The 18092-nt window shown below is 48.2% G+C and overlaps 1 protein-coding gene across 1 annotated transcript in view; it reads right to left on the bottom strand.

Moving 5' to 3' along the window:
- DCHS1 (dachsous cadherin-related 1) overlaps nucleotides 1-9950 on the bottom strand; it is a 35371-nt gene extending 25421 nt beyond the window's left edge. The window contains exon 1 of the mRNA XM_051851319.2: nucleotides 9676-9950. The gene's annotated coding sequence lies outside the window, so the exon portion shown is untranslated. The remainder of the gene's footprint in view (nucleotides 1-9675) is intronic.
- Nucleotides 9951-18092: the final 8142 nt, after the last annotated feature.

Below are 18092 nucleotides of genomic sequence, written 5' to 3'. Positions count from 1 at the left end.
GGTGGGGAAACAGAGCCAGGCTTAAGGGAAAGAGGAAGAGAGCCTTGAATTCTGGCCCGGTGGCGGGTGTGGGGCTGGGGGAGCTGGGGGATGACCCAGAGCAAGAATGAAGGCAAATGAAACTGTGTGGCAGAGCTGTGTGTCTGCAGTACCTGAGAGCCAAGGAGCAGTGTGGGAGCCGACAGAGGGGTGGGCTGGAGGGAGGACTGGGGGGATCACAGGGCAAGGCTGTGCTCCAGGAGGAAGTAGGGAAGTGGCTGGAGGTGAGTGCAAACAGCACAGCCAGGCCTGGAGAGATGGGGGTAGGGAGACAGGAGAGGCAGGGGCCAGGCTGGAGGAAGGGGAGAGGGTGAGGGCAGGAGGAGGAGAAAGCTGAAAAATTAGCTGCCCTGGGTGTCCCGGAGACAAGTCAGAGGTTGTGCTCCTGGCCTGGCTCTGTCCCTCCCAAGGAGGACTCTCTTGGGAGAGGCTGAGCAGAAGAGGCAGAGAGAACTCACATTTTCTGAGCTTTTACAGTATGCTGGGCCCCATGCCAGGCAATTCAGACAGTATCTCATTTAATCATCCTGTGAGGAAAGAATCCCAGCTTCCATTTTCCAATGAGGAAATTGAGGCTCAGAGTGAAACAATTTTCCTGAACTAACATAGTCTTAATTTGATTCCAGGTCTACACACTCCATGTTGACAGAATCAGGGAAATAGACCAACAGGAGAGAGTCCTACCAGGACAGTGGAGGCTTGAAGTAGGAAGAGAACCTGTGGGAGGAGGGACCAGGTGTGAGGCCTCTGTAATATTCCAGGTTAGGAGCGGTGGGGCTGAGCAGACATCGGTAAGAAGGAGGTGAGGAGGTAAAGTTGACGTGACTTGGCCACAGACTGCACAGCAAGAGTGAGGGAGGAGAAGGGCTCTAGACTGCTCACCCAGGGTTCTGGCCTAACCACTGAAGTGCTGCCATCAGGATACTGCAGAAGAGAAACTACTTTCTGGGTGCCTGTTGGGATCCCCATGTGGACATGTCCCGGGCATACTTGGACTTGCAGGTCTGGTGCTTAGAAGAGATGCCTGGATTGGAGATGTGGGATCAGACATATCTTGGGGTAACTGAAAGCCATAAATGTGGAGACTCCCATCAGATGGGATGTGGAGAGTGGAAAGTCTCAGACAGAACCCTGGGGAGACCACAGATAAGGGCAGCTGAGAAGACCTTTGTTCTCCCTGGAGTCAGTGTCACAGAAGTGAAGGGCTGGAGCGTTTCAGAAAGCAGGGAGGGGTGGGTAGTGTCTAGTGCTGCTGAGCGTTTAAGTGAGTTAGGAACAGGCCATTAAACTTAGCAGTAAGGAGGTCACTCGTGACCTTGGAAAGAATCATGATAAGGGGGCAAGCTCCCTGCAGGGAAATGAGAAAGAAGGCATCTACAAATAGACAGCCATAGACCAGCCATCAGCCTAGATTCATTCAATACATGGTTACACACCCACAAGAACAGGGACACAATAAGGGTACTTCATAAAATTTGTGGGAAAAATGGAACTAAATATACATTTATTTTGGTGCAAAAATGATATTTGTGCATAGTTTTTTCATAATACACATTTTCCATGAACCTTTTGAAGACCCTCACATGTTGTATTGAGGTGGGACAAGAGAGTGGTTAAGACAGGGATCCGGGGCTGAACCCTGGGCTGTATTTACAGCTTCACACGTCCTAGCTGTGTGACTTTAGGCAAGCCACTTAACTTTTCAGTGCTTCCATTTCCTCATTTACAAAATAGGGACAATAATAATACTCACTACAGTGTATTCAGTAGCTGGAACAGTATCTGGCACACAGTAAGTTTTTATAAGCATGCAAGCATGGGTTATTATCCTAGTGGTTAAGATGATGGGCTCTGGAGTCAGACAGCAGTTCAAATCCTGACCCTACCATTGACAGCATAACTCTGGGCAAAGTTATCTAATGTTTCTAAGCCTTAGTTTGGTTTCTTCTGCAGTAATGTGAAAAAAAAAAAAAAAGTGGATACCTTAAGTGGTTGGCACAGGAGTTAAATGAAATAGTGCTCACAAAAAACTTACCACAGTGTCTGGCCCATAGAGATGGTACAATAAATGTTAGCTTCTCTCTCTCTCTCTCTCTCTCTCTCTCTCTCTCTCTCAGACACACACACACACACTCACACACACACACAGAGCCTGGAATAGTGTCATTTCACAGATGAGGAGAATGCAGCTTACAGAAGGAAGCAGAGACATCTGGAACGGAGTTCAAGCAGACTACAAAGCTAATCCTTTCTGTTGGACCACACTGCTTCTCTGGTACGACACTGAAATGCCCAGCTAAATGGTCAGAGAATAGGGAAGGAGAATGATCGAAGTTTTTCTACGTTAGGAGACTAAATCTGGCAGTGTGCACGGAGTGGGTTAGAGGAGGAGGAGAGCAAGGCTGAGGCAATTCCCAGTCTAGGTTGAGGGTCAAGTGAACACAGGGCAAGATGGCGAGAGACGGGGATGCTTAGAGGCCTCCAGGAGACGTGTGAAGGGGAGAGTCCAGGGCAAGATATGTATGTGATTCACTGATAGATTAATTCAACAACTAACTGTTGAAGATCTGCCAAGTGCCAGATGACATAGTAAACACTGGAGACAGAGTAAGGGCTCGACAGATCAAGTTCCCGTCTTCACGGAGTGCATGGGTAGGGAGACCTGGACAAGAATAGACAGGGCAGGCAAAGGAGCTGGATGGGGATGGGCAGTCACAGTTTGACCTGGAGTCCTGGATGCAGAGGAGGCCAGTGAGGCTGGAACTGACAGAAAAGCTGACAGGTGTAGCAACCCAGAGATGTCAAGAGGGAAGACATTCTGGGAAGGGGGAGGTTGAAGGGCTGCTTGAAGGACTGAGTGGTTAGAAGTAAAATTAAGTGATTGGCTGAACTCTTGATAACTGTCTTTCTGTTTTAAGGAGATACTGTTATCCTCATTTTCACCTGGTGAGCTCAGAGAAGCTCAGCCACTCAGGTCATAAATGGTGTGGCTGGAAGGTTTAAGGTGTGGTTAGCCCTCTTCACTTTCTTCTCTCTCCCCTCTGGTCTTCCTTCTCATCAATCTTATGGGAGGTGTGTCCTAGGCTCTGAGGGATAGCAAGCTTCTTCAAGCAGCTTAGCAAGTAAAACAGGGCAGTTGTGATTTACAGGAGCAGAGAGGGGCAGCATGGCTGAGGCTTGAGGGCTCCAGTAGACCCCTTGAGATGATGCCCTCACCAGCCGACACAGGGAACCAGGAAGCCCTCTGACTGGCAGTGGTTGAAAATGCCTTGTTGTTAGAGGGTTACCCAGGAAGCGTGGACACTGGAGCTGAAGGAAGAGGCAAGAATCAGGGACCCTAAGATGGGGGAGCAGGGACAGGGATGCCAGGGTTCCAAGTGATGGGGTGAAGGAGTAGCTTAGGGCACCTCCAGGGGAGAAGTTGAGGAATGGAGGGCATGGCGAGGCACTGTAGTGTCTGGAGGCCTGAAGGCAGATCACAGCTTCTGCATCTTCCATTCCTTCCAGGAACCCCAATAGACACATGTCCAACGGACTTGCATCTGTAAACTTTGGATGGTCCTTTAGTACACCGAGGAGAGGGTTGAGGAAGAAGATCTGGAAAATGAGAAGGCCAGGTGAAAGGGGGAGAGGAGGAAGAGCATGTGGTGAGGAAAAGTAAGTTATAGGGCAAAGGAGTGGCAATGTCTCCAGTGAGGTAAATGAATTCTGTGAAAACTTCTCAAGAATGTGGACAGCTGAGACCAAGGGAGAGATGTTCTGTGAGGGGCCTCATGTATTCATTCCTTTGTTCACTGCCAAGCACCTGTGTCAAGCACCTCAGGTCAAAAGATGAACAATACGCAACTTTGCCAGGTGCTAGCATTGTTGGGGAGACTGAACAAGGAAGAGGCAAGCAACAGAGAAACAGAAGGAGCTCAAGCCTGCCTGGTGGAGTTAGGAAAGCAGAGTTTGAGAGCAGATCTGAGGATGAGAAGGGATTAGCCAGGAAAGGAAGGGGGTGAAGGGCCTTTCAGATAGAGAGCAGTATGTGCAAAGGGCCAGGAACATGGAAGAATGCAATGTCTTTGGGGAACTAGAAGGAATTCACTATGGCTGGAACTCCAGCTGTGAGGGGACTAAGGAAACAGGACCAGCCCTGAGGCTGAAGAGGCTGGGGAGAGTCAGAACACATAGTCACAAGCCTCCTTAGCCAGTAGGGATTTTGTTCAAGGGAAATGGAAAGACACTGAAGGATGCCGAGCAGAGAGTGACATAGCTAGGAAGGTCTTTCTTGCTGCAATGAGAAGAAAGGATTGGGAGAGAAAAGACGAGAAGTGCAGGGAAACAAGTTAAGAAGCTCATGCAAACATTTGTATGAAGAGAGGGTGAGGTGAAGCACCAGCAGAGGTGGCGGGAGAAAGGGGAAGGGATATCCAAGACTGCTGGAGAGGAGGTGGAAATCAGTGGTTTCCAAGGATTGTCTGAATGATGGGACATGTGGAGAAGGGAGAAGTTCCTAGTTAATTTCTGAGTTTCTAGCTTGCAAACTGAGTGGGAATGCTCATTTAGGGAAGGAAGGAATGATGAGTTCAGCTTTGAGGATGGTAAGGGGCCTGGGAGCTATACAGCAAAGATCTAGCAGGGAGCCAGTATGCAGGCCTGGAGCTGAAAAGTAATACTCCTCGACCCTGCAGATGATCATTAAAGCCCTGGAAATGAATGAGGTGGCTCACCCAGACACATAAGGAGCTCTCAAAGTGATCTGCGATAGAGTCTGGAGCAGCTCTGGCAGACAGAAGCAGCAAAAATCCTATCATACTGTGTTCATCTGTTCATTTGCTTTTCTCTGACCCACCCCCAAAAGTGTAAACTCCCTAAAGGCAGGAACAGTGATTCCCATCACCCAGCAGTGTGGCTGGTACATGGTTGCTCACTGAAGGTTGACAGAATAAAATGATGGCTTAGAAACCAAAAGACAAGAACAAAAGAGAGAGGACGGCACTGTGGAGTAGAGGGGAAAGCTGCTGCCTGCAGTGCTGGCATCCTATATGGGTGCTGGTTCAAGTCCTGGCTGCTCTGCTTCTGATCCAGCTCTCTGCTATGGTCTGAGAAAGCAGTGGAAGATGGCCCAAGTCCTTGGGCCCCTGAACTCACATGGGAGACCCAAAAGAGGATCCTGGGTCCTGGCTTCAGATCGGCTCAGCTCCAGCATTGTGGCCATTTTGAGTTGCTGGGTTTATTCATCCCATAAACAGTGTAGGATTTTTTTTTAAGATTTATTTATTTTTTGGGCTGGCACTGTGGCACAGTGGGTTAAGCTGCTACCTGCGGTGCTGGCATCCCATGTGGGCACTGGTTCGGGACCCAGCTGCTCCACTTCCAATCCAGCTCCCTGCTATGGCCTTGGAGAGCAGTGGAGGATGGCCCAAGTCCTTGAGCCCCTGCACCCATGTGGGAGACCTGGAAGGGCTCCTGGCTCCTGGCTTCGGATTGGCATAGCTCCAGCCTTTGTGGCCAGCTGGGGAGTGAACCAGCAGATGGAAGACTTCTCTCTCTCTCTCTCTCTCTCTCTCTCTCTCTCTCTCTGCCTCTCCTCTCTCTGTGTAACTCTTTCAAATAAAATAAATAAATCTTTTTTTAAAAGATTTTTTAAAAAAAGATTTATTTATTTTTGAAAGTCAGAGAGGGAGAGATAAAGAGAGATCTTCCTTTCAGTGGTTCAGTCCCCAGATGTCACCAACGGCCAACTATGGGCCAGGCTGGAGCCAGGAGCTTCTTCCAGGTCTCCTGCATGGGTGGCAGGGACTCAGACACTCAGGCCATCTTCCACTGCTTTTCCCAGGCCATTAGCACAGAGCTGGACTGGAAGTGGAGCAGCTGGGACCCGAACCAGTGCCCATATGGAATGTTGGCATTGCAGATTGCAGATTTACCTGCAAAGCAGTAGAATATGGCCCAAGTCCTTGGGCCCCTGCACCCACATGGGAGACCCAGAAGAGGATCCTGGCTCCTGGCTTCAGATTGACTCAGCTCCAGCCATTGAGGCCATTTGAGGAGTGAACCAGTGGATGGAAGACTCCTCTCTGCCTCTGCCTCTCTACAACTCTGCCTTTCAAATAAATATTTTTTTTTTTTAAAAAAAAAGAAGAACAAAAGAAGGAAGAAAGGGCAACAATGTCAGCTCCTGCTAAGAGGTCAAGCAGTGGAGGACTTTGAAAAATCCCCCAGATTTGGCAGGGGAGAGGTCACTTTCACTTTGCCAGAGCTCTTAATTGGAAGCGCAGGAGTAAAGGGAAGTGATGAAGTGGAAACAGTTACTAATCTATGCAGAACACAAAGGTGGCCCTGAAGTACAGGGCTAGACTGTGTAAGGACTGAGAGGAGAGCCGGAGGATCTTTATGTGCTCCCAGGAGGAATGGGAGAGGGAGAGAAACTGCAGACTCGGGAAAGACCTGGAGTAATCAACAGAGTGAAGTCCCTGTGGAGGAGTGGAGGCCATATTGCAGGTAGAGGACTGGCCTTAAATACAAAGGAGAGCACTGTTTATTATTACAGGAAGGATAGAAAAAAGGTTGAGGAGGATGCAGGTAAAAATCTGAGGGAGGAGGCCGAAAGCTGAGGGAGTGCAAATTGAGGGGACAAGTTGTCCACTCCTAATTCTTCCCTCTCCTCTCCCCACGTTGCATGTCCCTTTTGTCTCTGAGCTCTGCTGAAGCCAATGTCAGAAGAGCTCCTCCTGAGTTCTACTTTCTCCCTCTCTCCTGCCACTACTCCAGATCAGGCTGCACAACAACAGCCTACTGTGCGCCTAATTCCATGCTCCTCCTCCAAGCTTCTACACTATCAGAGTGCTAAGACAAGTCTGATCCTATCACTCCCCAGCTTCAACTGATTTGGTGACTCCCCATTCTTCACTGCTTAAATGAATCATTTCTTGTGGCCTACAAGACCCTACATGGTCTGAGCCTCCACCTACCTCCCCTTGTCCTATAAATGCCACACACTTTGAATGCTTCATCTCTGAGATACACAATACCTTCACCTAGATGTGTTCCATGCTGCTCCCTTGACTTGGAACTGTCTCCATCCATTCTGTATCACCTCTCATTTTCTTGATTGACTTCTATTTGTCCACCGAGTTTAAGCTCAAATGCCACTTCCTCCAGAGAGCCTCAACTGCTCAAGTACTGACATGGGACATAGTCACAGCCTTACTTAACCTCCGTACCCTGGTTAGGTTCCCCTGCTGAGTGTAGCAGTTACAACACTTATCCTGAGGCTTGCAGGCACCTTGAGGGCAAGGACCACATCCATTTTGTTCAACTTATAATGTCAGCTCTTATCACATTATTTTGCCTAGGAGAGTATTTAGTATTTGTTGAATAAGTGAATTGGATGGATTAATTAATCTACTGAAAACAACGGAGTGAAGGCTATGGGATAAGGAGTGTGAAGAAAACAGAACAGTTTTCATCTTGGGTGGGTATTTGGTCTAGCCATTTAAGATGCCATTTGGGATGCCCACATCCCATGTCGAGGCACATGGACTTGAGTTCCAGTTCTGCTCCTGATTCCAGGTTCTGCTAATGGTCACCATGGGAGGCAACAGGTGATGGCTCAAGTAGTTTGGGTCCCTGACACTCATGTGGGAGACATGGATTGAGTTCCAAGCTTCACCTTTGGCCTCCTGGCCTTTGTGGGCATTTGGGGAGAAAATCAGTATATAGAGGAGATCTCTGTCTGTATGTCTGTGTTCTCTCTCTCTTTGCTTTTAAATTAACGGAAGTTAATGATTTATTTACAGAGGGCCAAGTGGTAGAATTTATAGAAGCATGAATTTATATTAAGTATTGCTTCTCCAAGTTGTTGAGAAATCACTCAGTAGGGTTGAGAATTTATGGGATAGGAGGGCTCAAGGACAATGGAACAGAGGTGGCCAAGGAGTGCTGAATGGATGGTCCTTGGCATATGAGCTGGAAGGAGAGCAAAGAACCAGGAAGGAGTGGATAAAGAGGAAATGAAGAGGTCAGGGCAGGAGGTCATTATGAGGTTAGAGAGCATAATGGGAATGAGGGCATCTGAAAGCTAGGAGGTTCTAGGGAGCTATAGGCAGAGTGGAATTCAGGAGCTTACAATTTTAGAGATCAAACAGTTCTACAGAGTGGTGCTTGAGAGGGAAGAATGGAGCAGGAGCAGAGGAGGTCAAAGTATAAGGCTGGTGGGAGGAACACTTAGGACATGGCAGCACTGAAGGCAAGGGGAAGACTGATTCAGGTCTCAAAGCTTTCAAGGAACTGGAGGTTAAGTCTGGGAAGTCTATAGATACGGAGTAAGGGTATGTGCTCTGTAAGAGTTTAGCAGCTGGGAAGCTCTCCCTGTAGTGTATGTGTGTCACCTATGACTGTCTCCCAGGGGTTATATAAGTGGCTTTGTGGTAAGGGTGACTGTGACACAGCCTACTGTGAGTGCAAGGCCTCAGGAACACCTGCTATGTACTAACAGCTCTGGTCAGTGTATAAACCTAAATGACGTGCTAGCTGTGACAGCATTTCCCTTGAATGTGTGTTGCTGTGACAGTGTCTCCTGAGAGGTTGTTGGCAGTAACAGTGTCTCCCACAGTATGTGCTGGCCCTAAAAACGACCCCCTGGGGATATGCTGATTACAATATTTTTGCCATGGGAGTCTATTGTCAGGAGAGCATCTCCTGTAGGTTTGACAGTCTACTATGGGTGTGTGTTGGTCTGACAGTGCTTCCTGGAGGTGTGCGATGGCTGAGAGGGCATCTCTGGAGGAGGTATGTGGCCTGGGACAGTGTCCCCTGTGGGTTAAGTAGGGCTGTGACTATCTCCCATGTGAGTACTTGAGGAGTTGACATAAGCGACAATATTTTTCTGGCCTATGACCTTGTGGCTGCTGGCCCAGCCCATGCCACACTGAATTCATTGTGCTTCTAGACCTCCCTCTCCCCGCCCCCTCCGCGTGGGACCCAGGCCTGTGGTGACCTCCCTCTGTCCCCTGCACGGGATTCTGATCCAGGCATCCTGGACACAAACTCCTAGGAGTTGCTCAGGCACTGGCTCCCACTTACAACACCAGCCTCTGCTTGAGACTTTACTCTCTCTCCTCTGCTGCTTTTTGCTCCCCCCACCCCTCAGTTTCTTTGTCTCTGTCTCAGTTTGTCTCTGTCACACACCCATCCTCCACATTCTGACACATGGCTCTTACAGAGCTAGGCAACACACACACACACACACACATCCTCACAGGGGCTCCTTCACCATGACACACTCATCCCGACCCACACCCCCTTGGAGTGACACGCACATGCACATAGAGCCTCCCGGGGACCCGCACTGGCTCACATTCAGAAGATGCACGCACACTTGGAGTGGCACACACAACCCTGTCCGCACCCTACTCCCCGCACACGCGCGCCGCCACACAGCCCACTCGATGACACACGCACACAAAGACCCCGGCCCTGCCCCCACGCTCACGTTCACGTTCGCCCGTCCCGCAGGCCCAGGCCCCCCCTCCCCCATTGTCTCCGGCTCAGAACAAAGCCCCCGGCTCCACCGCCGCCGCCGCAGCCCCAGGAGGCCAGCGGGCCAGGCGGGCGCGGTCGGACGGGCCGGGCGGCCGTGGCACTGACCTCCGCGCGGCGCGGGCTCCCGTGCCCGGTGCTGGGGCGCCGTCCGGCTGCGGTCAGCCCCCCGGGCAGCGCCCGCCCGCGCGGGGCCTGCGGCCGCGCATCGTAGTCCGTCGGTCTGCGGCCCGCAATCCCCTCCGGACAGCCTGCCGTCGGTCCCCGCGCCCTTGGCCGTCGATCGGTCCGTCCACCGCCGCCGGGGCGCCGCCTCCTCCTCCACAGCCGCCCCGCGGAGGATGCGAGATTCGCCGCCGCGGCCCGAGCCCCCTCCCCTCCCCTCCCCCGCCCTCCGCGCGGTAACCCGAGCCCCCGCCCCTCCGCCCGCAGAGCCCCCGCCCCCGCCCCCACTGCGCTGCGCGCCCAGGCGCCCCCGGCGCCCGCCCTCCCTCCGCCCCTCGACTTCCCGGCCCCAGTCCCCGGCGCCGGATCCGGCCCCAGCGCCGCACCGTCCCACGTCCTGGTCCGCTTCCCTTCTCTCGGTCACTTCTCCCCGTTCTCTCCTCCCATCCCGCTCTCTACATCCTCTCTCCTCTGCCCCTCGTCGTCGTCCTCTTCCGTCCCCTAGTACCCCGATGTCCCCTCCTCTCCCCCACTGTCCTATCCCCCTTCTCTTCTCCCAGCCTCCATCTCCACTCCCCTCTCCCTTTCTCTCCACTCCCTTCTCCCTGTCTCCCCTTCTCTTCTCTCCTTTCGTTCCATCTCGTCTCCCCAGCCTCTTCACATCAAATTCTCCCCGTCCACTTTCCCAACTTTCTCCGGCTCCCCGGCTCCTCATCGTCGCCCCTTCCTCACTGCTTCTCCCTACTCCCTTCTCGCATCCCCCTCTCCCTGCCCTCCTCTTGCCCCTTTGCCTGCATCCCGTCTCCATCTCCCATCCTTCTCATCATCCCCTGCCTTGACTCTTTTTCTCTCTTTCATCCCTCGGGTTCTCTCCCTCACTTCCTCCTCTATCCCCAGTTTGAGGCTGGAGACTGGGAGGTATCGCAAGGAAGAGCTCCTGGATGGGGGTGGGGGTGTCCAACTCTGAGAATACATCCCAGAAAAATAAAGTGAGAAGGAAATCGCTCAGGGAGGTGAGAAGGGTCTTGAGAGACCAGTGTGATACCGAAAATGGGGAGGGGTGAAATCAGACGTGCAGACTAAGCAAACCTGAAGGAGCTGGGAGAGATGAGGCTTCTCCCTTTCTGTCCTTTGCCTAAGACTGTGACTGCAGGCAGAAAAGGTGTTCTGGATTTGCGGAGTGTAGGGAAGGCACAGAGAAATCAGGAACTTGGGGGGGGGGGCGGGGAAAGAACAAAGGTTTAGTTCAAGTAGAAGGGGTGTGATTTTGGAAGACAAGAGTGAGGGAGAGGCTGGAGTCCTTGATGACATCCCAGTTTCTGGCTTGGGCAGCTGGGTGGATAGTGGTGACATTCACTGTGTTAGACAAAAGGAGCAGTGGTTGCAGGGGGGTTAGTCTAGAAAGATGATGACTTGTGATTTGGGGCTGCTGACTTTGAAGTGCCTGTTGGGTAGGTAGGTCCGCAGCTTAGAGGAGCGGTCTGGGATGGACATAAATATTTGGAAGTCATCTGCAAATACCGTATAAGCTTGAATATAGGGTGAGGTTTTTGCTTTTTTGTTTTTCCAAAATCATCCCTCAGGAAAGAGGGAGTAACCTTATATTTGAGTCCTTACAAAGTCTCTCATATTACAGGGTTTGCTCTCATTTACTTTATTTTGAACAACAAACCACTGGATAGGGCAGTATGGTATGGTGACTAAGCTTGTGGACTCTGGAGCCAGACTGCCTGGCTCGGGGTCCAGACTCTGCCATTTACACAAGCTGTGTGGCTTTAGGCAAGTTACATAGTCTGTCTCTGCCTCAGTTTTCTCATCAACAAAGTGGGTCTAAGGATTAAATTATTTTATATATGCAAAGCACTATGCACTTGGCACACACAGTAAATGCCCAATACATTCCAGCTGTTTTTAATGTTTGGGCAAGACCCATTAACCTGAACTGTCCTCAACGATGCTATTTTCAATGCTTGTAGAGGTCACCTGCCACAGAATCCCTAGTCAAAGAAATTTAACACAGCTTTGGTAACTATTCCTGGCAGTATGACCTCACAACTGCATGTGTTGGAAGTCTCTAAATACACTTTTTAAAGATTGCTTTAAAAAGCAATACAGTAGTATTTGGGAGGGGCTTTTGGGATGCTGAAAATGTTCTATTTCTTGACCTGAGTGGTGTTAAACTTTCACTTTGTGACAGCACATTAACAAGAATGAGGGAGACATGGCTTGCTTGCACCCTTTTCTGTATACATTTTCTACTTCCATTTAAGACACTAATTAAAAATACATCAAGTGATTTTTTAGGAGTCATGAACATACTCTTGCAGGATGCTTGCCAAAAACCAACTGCCCTAATGTGATGCAAATGGGACTTGTGACTTGGGATAAAGTTTCCAATGACTGCATCATCTGTGGATTCCAACTGTGCTGTGTCCTCTCCCAAAGCCTTCACTTAGACTGAAGAGAAGGTCATTCGTTCTGGGACATGTGTAGGATGGCTGAAAGAGTGATCCTAAAATAATGAAAAAGAAACTACTTTTGAGGATGCATGTTAGGAGTATGCATGCACTTGTTTTAAAAAAGTGAAAATAGAAAAAAATTATACATCATGTTATGACACATGAATTTAAACATGTATAATAAGATCCAATAATTAGTAGAAGTAGACTTCTGATTGTTTCATGATCATCATTAAAGGCATACATTTTCAGGGTGGTCAAAAGCCTTCCTGGGGTGGAGGGGAGAAGGCGGCCGCTGGTTTGGGGTGCAGTGGGTTAAGTTGCTGCTTATGACACCAGCATCCCATATCAAGCACTGGTTCAAATCCTAGCTGCTCCACTCTTGCTGCAGCTCCCTGGTGCCCCTGGGAAAGCAGCAGATGACCCAAGTGCTTGGACTTTCATCCATGTGGGAGACACAGATCAATCTCCAGGCTCCTAGCTTCATCCTAGCCAAGCCTCAGCCATTGCGCATGGAAGATCTCTTTCTCTATCTCTCCATCTCTCTCCGTCACTGTGCACTTAAAATAAATAAAATTCACCTATAAATAAAAAAGCCTTTTGGGGGCAGGCATTTGGCTTATCAGTTGAGACACTGGTTGGAATACTCCCGACCCACAATATAGTGCCTGGGATCCACTCCAGGTTTGGGATCCTGACCCCAGCTTCCTGTCAATGTAGACTTTGGGAAACAGCAGTAATGGCTCAATATTTGGGTTCCTGTCACCCACATGGAGGGCATGGATTGAATTCCCGGGTCTCGGCTGCAGCCCCAGGACCAGGTCATTGTGGGCATTTGGGGAATGAACCAGTGGATGGGAGCTGTCTGTTCACTCATCTGTCTCTATTTCTCTGCTTCCTAATTAGTTTTTTTTTTTTTTTTAAAAAAAGCTTTTCACATTTTCTCATTTAGAAAACAAGGAATCACCTTAGGTTTGGGTTGTCTGGTATGAAAAATTTGACAGAAGGTAAGTAAAATTAAAGGAGTTGGGGGCTGGTATTATGGCTCAGCTGGTCAGGCCACTGCTTGCATCACCAGCATCCCATGTTAGAGTGCTGGTTCAAGTCCTGGTTGTTCTGCTTCTGATCAAGCTCCCTGCTGATGCATCTAGGATGGTGGTAAAGGATGGCTCAAGTGGTTGCGCTCCTGCCATCCATGTGGGAGACCTGGATGGAGTTCCAGACTCCTGGCTTTGCTTTGGCCTGGATCCAGTGTTGCAGCCATTTAATAAATAAATAAATCTTAAAAAAAAAAAAAAACCCTAAAGGAATGAATAATTTTACCTAGGGAAAAGCATATGCATCAGAGAAAGAATATCTGGGACAAATCCTGAGAGTTTCCAACACTTAAAAGATAGGAGGAACAGGCCTCAAAGGGAAGTGAGAAGAAGAGAGGGAAGGGAAAGAAAAGAAAGTGGGTGGTGCCAGTGAGCCCAAGGGAAAGGCTGAGAAACCACAAAGCAGGGAGTGGTCGTCAGGGTTGAATGGCATAGAGGTCAGGGAAGTAAGGATTGAAAAATATCCACTGGATTTGGCCAGGAGGGGGCCCTGATGACCTGGTAGACAATGGGGTAGGTGAAATGGAAGGGATGGAAGCTAGCCAGTGCTCAGTAATACAGGAGTGTGAGGGGGGTAAGACACTGACGGCTTGGAGTAGGGCTTGTTCTTCCAAAAGCTTGACTACAGGGAAGGAGAGAGACCTATAAGGGGAAGGGGACAGGAACTTTAGAGGATAAGACAGTTTTTCAAATAGAAAAACAAATTTATTTGTTTTGTTTCTTCATTTATTGAATACAGACTTAAGTGCTCAGTGCCAGCTTTATACTTAAGACACATAGCTAATTAAGATGCGACTAAGGAGCTCACTGTAAGCTATGAAGATACACCTACAACTGGCACCAGAAATGATGATATTAGAGGAAGGCACAGGATTGTGGACATAGAGGGGATTCCTAACCCAGGGCTGGGACATCAGCAAATAGTGTCACAAGCTGACAGCAGAACGGAATCTTGAAGGATGAGTAGAAGTGTGGCACAGGAAAGGAAGTTGGAGGAAGGACTTTGAGGCAGAATGAATAGCAGTGTGTTCAAGTCACAAAGGCATGAGAGAAAAGTACCTGTGGCTATGGAGTGGTGTCAAGGTGGTGGTGGTGATTGTTCTGAGTACAGTGATTTGGCTGAATGTTGGGCACATGAACCAGTGTGAGCAGATAGCGCAGGAAAGGTAAACAGGGCCAAATCATGGCGGATAGTATATGTCATGCAAAAGGCCCAGGAACTGAGGACATTCAAGTTTCTTTAATAAGGGAACTAAAATGACCGGCATAGATGCCATCAACATCATTTGGTCTGCAATATTGAGAATGAAAAGAAACAAGCTAGGAATCAGTTTCAATTGCCCAGCTTATAATGAGGGTCAAAACTAAGGTAGTGACAGTAGAATTTAAAAAGAGGAGTAAGATATGAGAGAAACTATGGAGATGAAACTGTAATACTGGTGACTGACTAGAAGTCAGAGGTAAAATGTGGAGAGTCTAAGATGGCCTCCCTATTGCTAGTTATACACTGGTGATGTTACTCATTAAGTTGGGAAAACAGAAGAGTAGGTTTGTAGAAAGAGAAGTAAGAACAAATTTGATTTTGCCTGTGGTAAGTTGAAAACGTATGTGAGACGGGCTGGCATTGTGGTATGGGGATTAAAGCCACCACCTGCAATGCTGGTATCCCATATTGACCCATACTCTGTTTCTGATCCAATTCCCTGCTAATATGCCTGGGAAGGCATCAGAAGATGGCCCAAACACTTGGACCCTTGTCACCCATGTGGGAGATGCAGATGGAGTTTTGGGCTCCTTACATGGGCCTGGCCCAGCCCTGACAATCGTGGTCAATTGGGGAATGAATCAGTGGAAGGAAGCTCTCTTTCTCTATTTCTCTGTCTCTCTCTCTTCCTAAGTACCCTGCTTCTCAAGTAAATAATAAATAATTTACTTTTTATAAAAGTGTATGTAAGAGGCCAGCATTGTGGCATAGAGGGTAAAGGCAATGCCTACAGAAATGGCATGCCATGTAGGTGCCAGTTTGAGTCCCAACTGCTCCACTTCTGATCCAGTTCCCTGCTGATGTGCCTGGGAAAGCAGCTGAGGATGGCCCAGTGCTTGGGTTCCTGCACCCATGTGGGAGACCTAGAAGAAGTTCCTGGCACCTGGCTTTGGCCTAGCCCAGTGCCTGCCATTGAGGCCATTTGGGGAGTGAACCAGCAGATGGAAGACCTCTCTGTAACTTTCTCTCTCTAATTCTGTCTTTCAAATGAATAAAATAAATTAAAAAAAAAAGTGCATGTGAATGAGGTTTTACCTCATCCTTGTTAGAATGGCTTTCATACAGAAATCAACAAACAACAAATGCTGGAGAGGATGTGGGGGAAAAGGTACCCTAATCCAATATTGGTGGGATTGTAAACTGGTAAAGCCACTATGGAAGACAGTATGGAGATACCTCAGAAATTTGGATATAGACCTACCATATGACCCAGCCATCCCACTCCTGGGAATTTACTGAAAGGAAATGAAATCAGTATATGAAAGAGTTATTTGTACCGCCATGTTTATTGTAGCTCAATTCACAATAGATATGGAATCAACCTAAATGCCTGACAACTGAAGACTGGATAAAGAAATTTTGGGGTATGTACACCATGGACATATTTTTAACACAGAGGTTAAAAAAAATGAAATCCAGTCACCTGCAATAAAACAGATCAAACTGGAAAACATCATACTTAGTAAAATAAGCCAGTCCTAAAGGGACAAATACCATATGTTCTCTCTGACCTGTGATAACTAATAGAGCACCTAAAAGGTAATCTATAGAAGTAAAATTGACATTTTGAGAAGCAATGACTTGAAAAGCCTTTGTCTTGACTGTTGAGGAACAGTTTTTTTCCCCCCTACTATTTGTTGTACTCTTTACTTGTGTGTATCAAGTTAGTTGAAAATAGATGTTGGTAACAAATAAGAATGGGAATAGGGGTGGGAGGAGGAAGAGGCATGGAAGAGTGGGTGGGAGGGCAAGTACAGTGGGAAGAATCACCATGTTCCTAAAGCTGTAATTATGAAATACATGAAGTTTGTATTCCTTAAATAAAAGGTTTCTTGTGGGGGGTTAGGGAGGAAGTGTACAGAGAGATCTAAATGAAGGTATCCAACAGGTGGCTGAGTACAAAATTTGAAACCCAGAAGACAGAACTGAGCTAAGGGTCGCTGTTCCAGAGCCACCAATACATAGATGGCAAGAGTAACTGTAAGAATGGATGGGGTTGGCCGGTGCTGCGGCTCACGAGACTAATCCTCTGCCTGTGGTGCCGGCACCCCAGGTTCTAGTCCCGGTCGGGGCTCCAGATTCTGTCCCAGTTGTTCCTCATTAAGTCCAGCTCTCTGCTGTGGTCCGGGAGGGCAGTGGAGGATGGCCCAGGTCCTTGGGCCCTGCACCCGCATGGGAGACCAGGAGGAAGCACCTGGCTCCTGGCTTGGCATTCGCGCAGCATGCAGGTTGCAACACGCCGGCCGTGGTAGCCACTTGGGGGGTGAACCAACGGAAAATGGACGACCTTTCTCTCTGCCTCTCTCTCTCTCTCTCACTGTCTAACTCTGCCTGTCTCAAAAAAAAAAAAAAAAAAAAAAAGAAAAGAAAAAAAAAAAGAATGGATGGGGCATGAGAAGGGTGTCCGGGCAGCCTTTAAAGACAAGTAACAAAAAGAAGAGCCGTGAAGGAGATTGTGCAGCAGCCAACAAAGCAGGAATCAAACAGCAATGTTGAGTGTGTCAAGGAAAGAGAAGGCTACTAGCATGAGAGATGTCTTGACAGAGTAAAAGTACAACTGTAAGGTGAGTCTGAGAGGGCTCCATTAGGTTTTGGAACCAGGATAGAGCTGATAACCTTAGAGATCACAGGAGAGAAGGGGAAATATACTGGGCCACAATGAAATAAGGAGCGAATGAAGGTGAAATAGGAGTGACAGTGAATAAGACTGAGAAATTAATTGCATTTGAAAGAAACCCAATTTGAATTAGTTTAGGAAAGAAGGATAGATTTATTGGTTCATGTAAGCAAATCCAGGAGATGACTAATGAGTGGGACCAGAAACTTTTATTTATTTCCTTGAAATGCAGAGTTATAGAGAGAGAGAGAGGGAAAGACAGACAGAGAGAGAGAGAGAGAGAGAGAGAGAGAGAGAGAGAATCTTTCATCACTCTCCCAAATGGCCACAATGGCCAAAGCTAGGCCAGGATGAAGCCAGGAGCCTAGAACTCCATCTTGGCCTCCCATCTAGGTAACAGGAGCACAAGCACATGGGCCATCTTCCCCTGCCTTCCCTGGAACATTAGCAGAAAATTGGATTGGAAGTGGAGCAGCTGGAACTTGAACCCATACCCATATGGGATGCTAGTGTTGCAGTCCGTGGCTTAACTTGCTGCACTACAGTGCCTGCTCCTGGAACCAGAAGTGTGAATTATCATTAAGACTTTCTCTAATTTCTGTTTTTCATTTCATTTCATTTTTGCTTGCCAAAATAAAATACTAGTCTTTTACATGATTTTTTTATTTTGGAGTAATTTTAGATGAATAGGAAAGTTGTAAAGATAGCACTGAAAGTTCCCACATTGGTTAACACTGGTGCTTTATTATTAACTAAACTCCATACTTTACCAGTTTTTCCACTAATATTCTTTTTTCTATCCCAGATTCAAACCAGGAAACCACATTGAATTTGGTCATCATATTTAATTTCCTCTAGTCCCTGACAATTTCTCCTCCTTGTTTTTATGATTTTGGCAGTTTTGAAGAATACTGACCAGGCAT

Source organism: Oryctolagus cuniculus, chromosome 1 (genome assembly GCF_964237555.1).
Source record: "Oryctolagus cuniculus chromosome 1, mOryCun1.1, whole genome shotgun sequence".
NCBI lineage: Eukaryota > Metazoa > Chordata > Mammalia > Lagomorpha > Leporidae > Oryctolagus > Oryctolagus cuniculus.
This window is presented reverse-complemented; position numbering and strand designations above follow the sequence as displayed.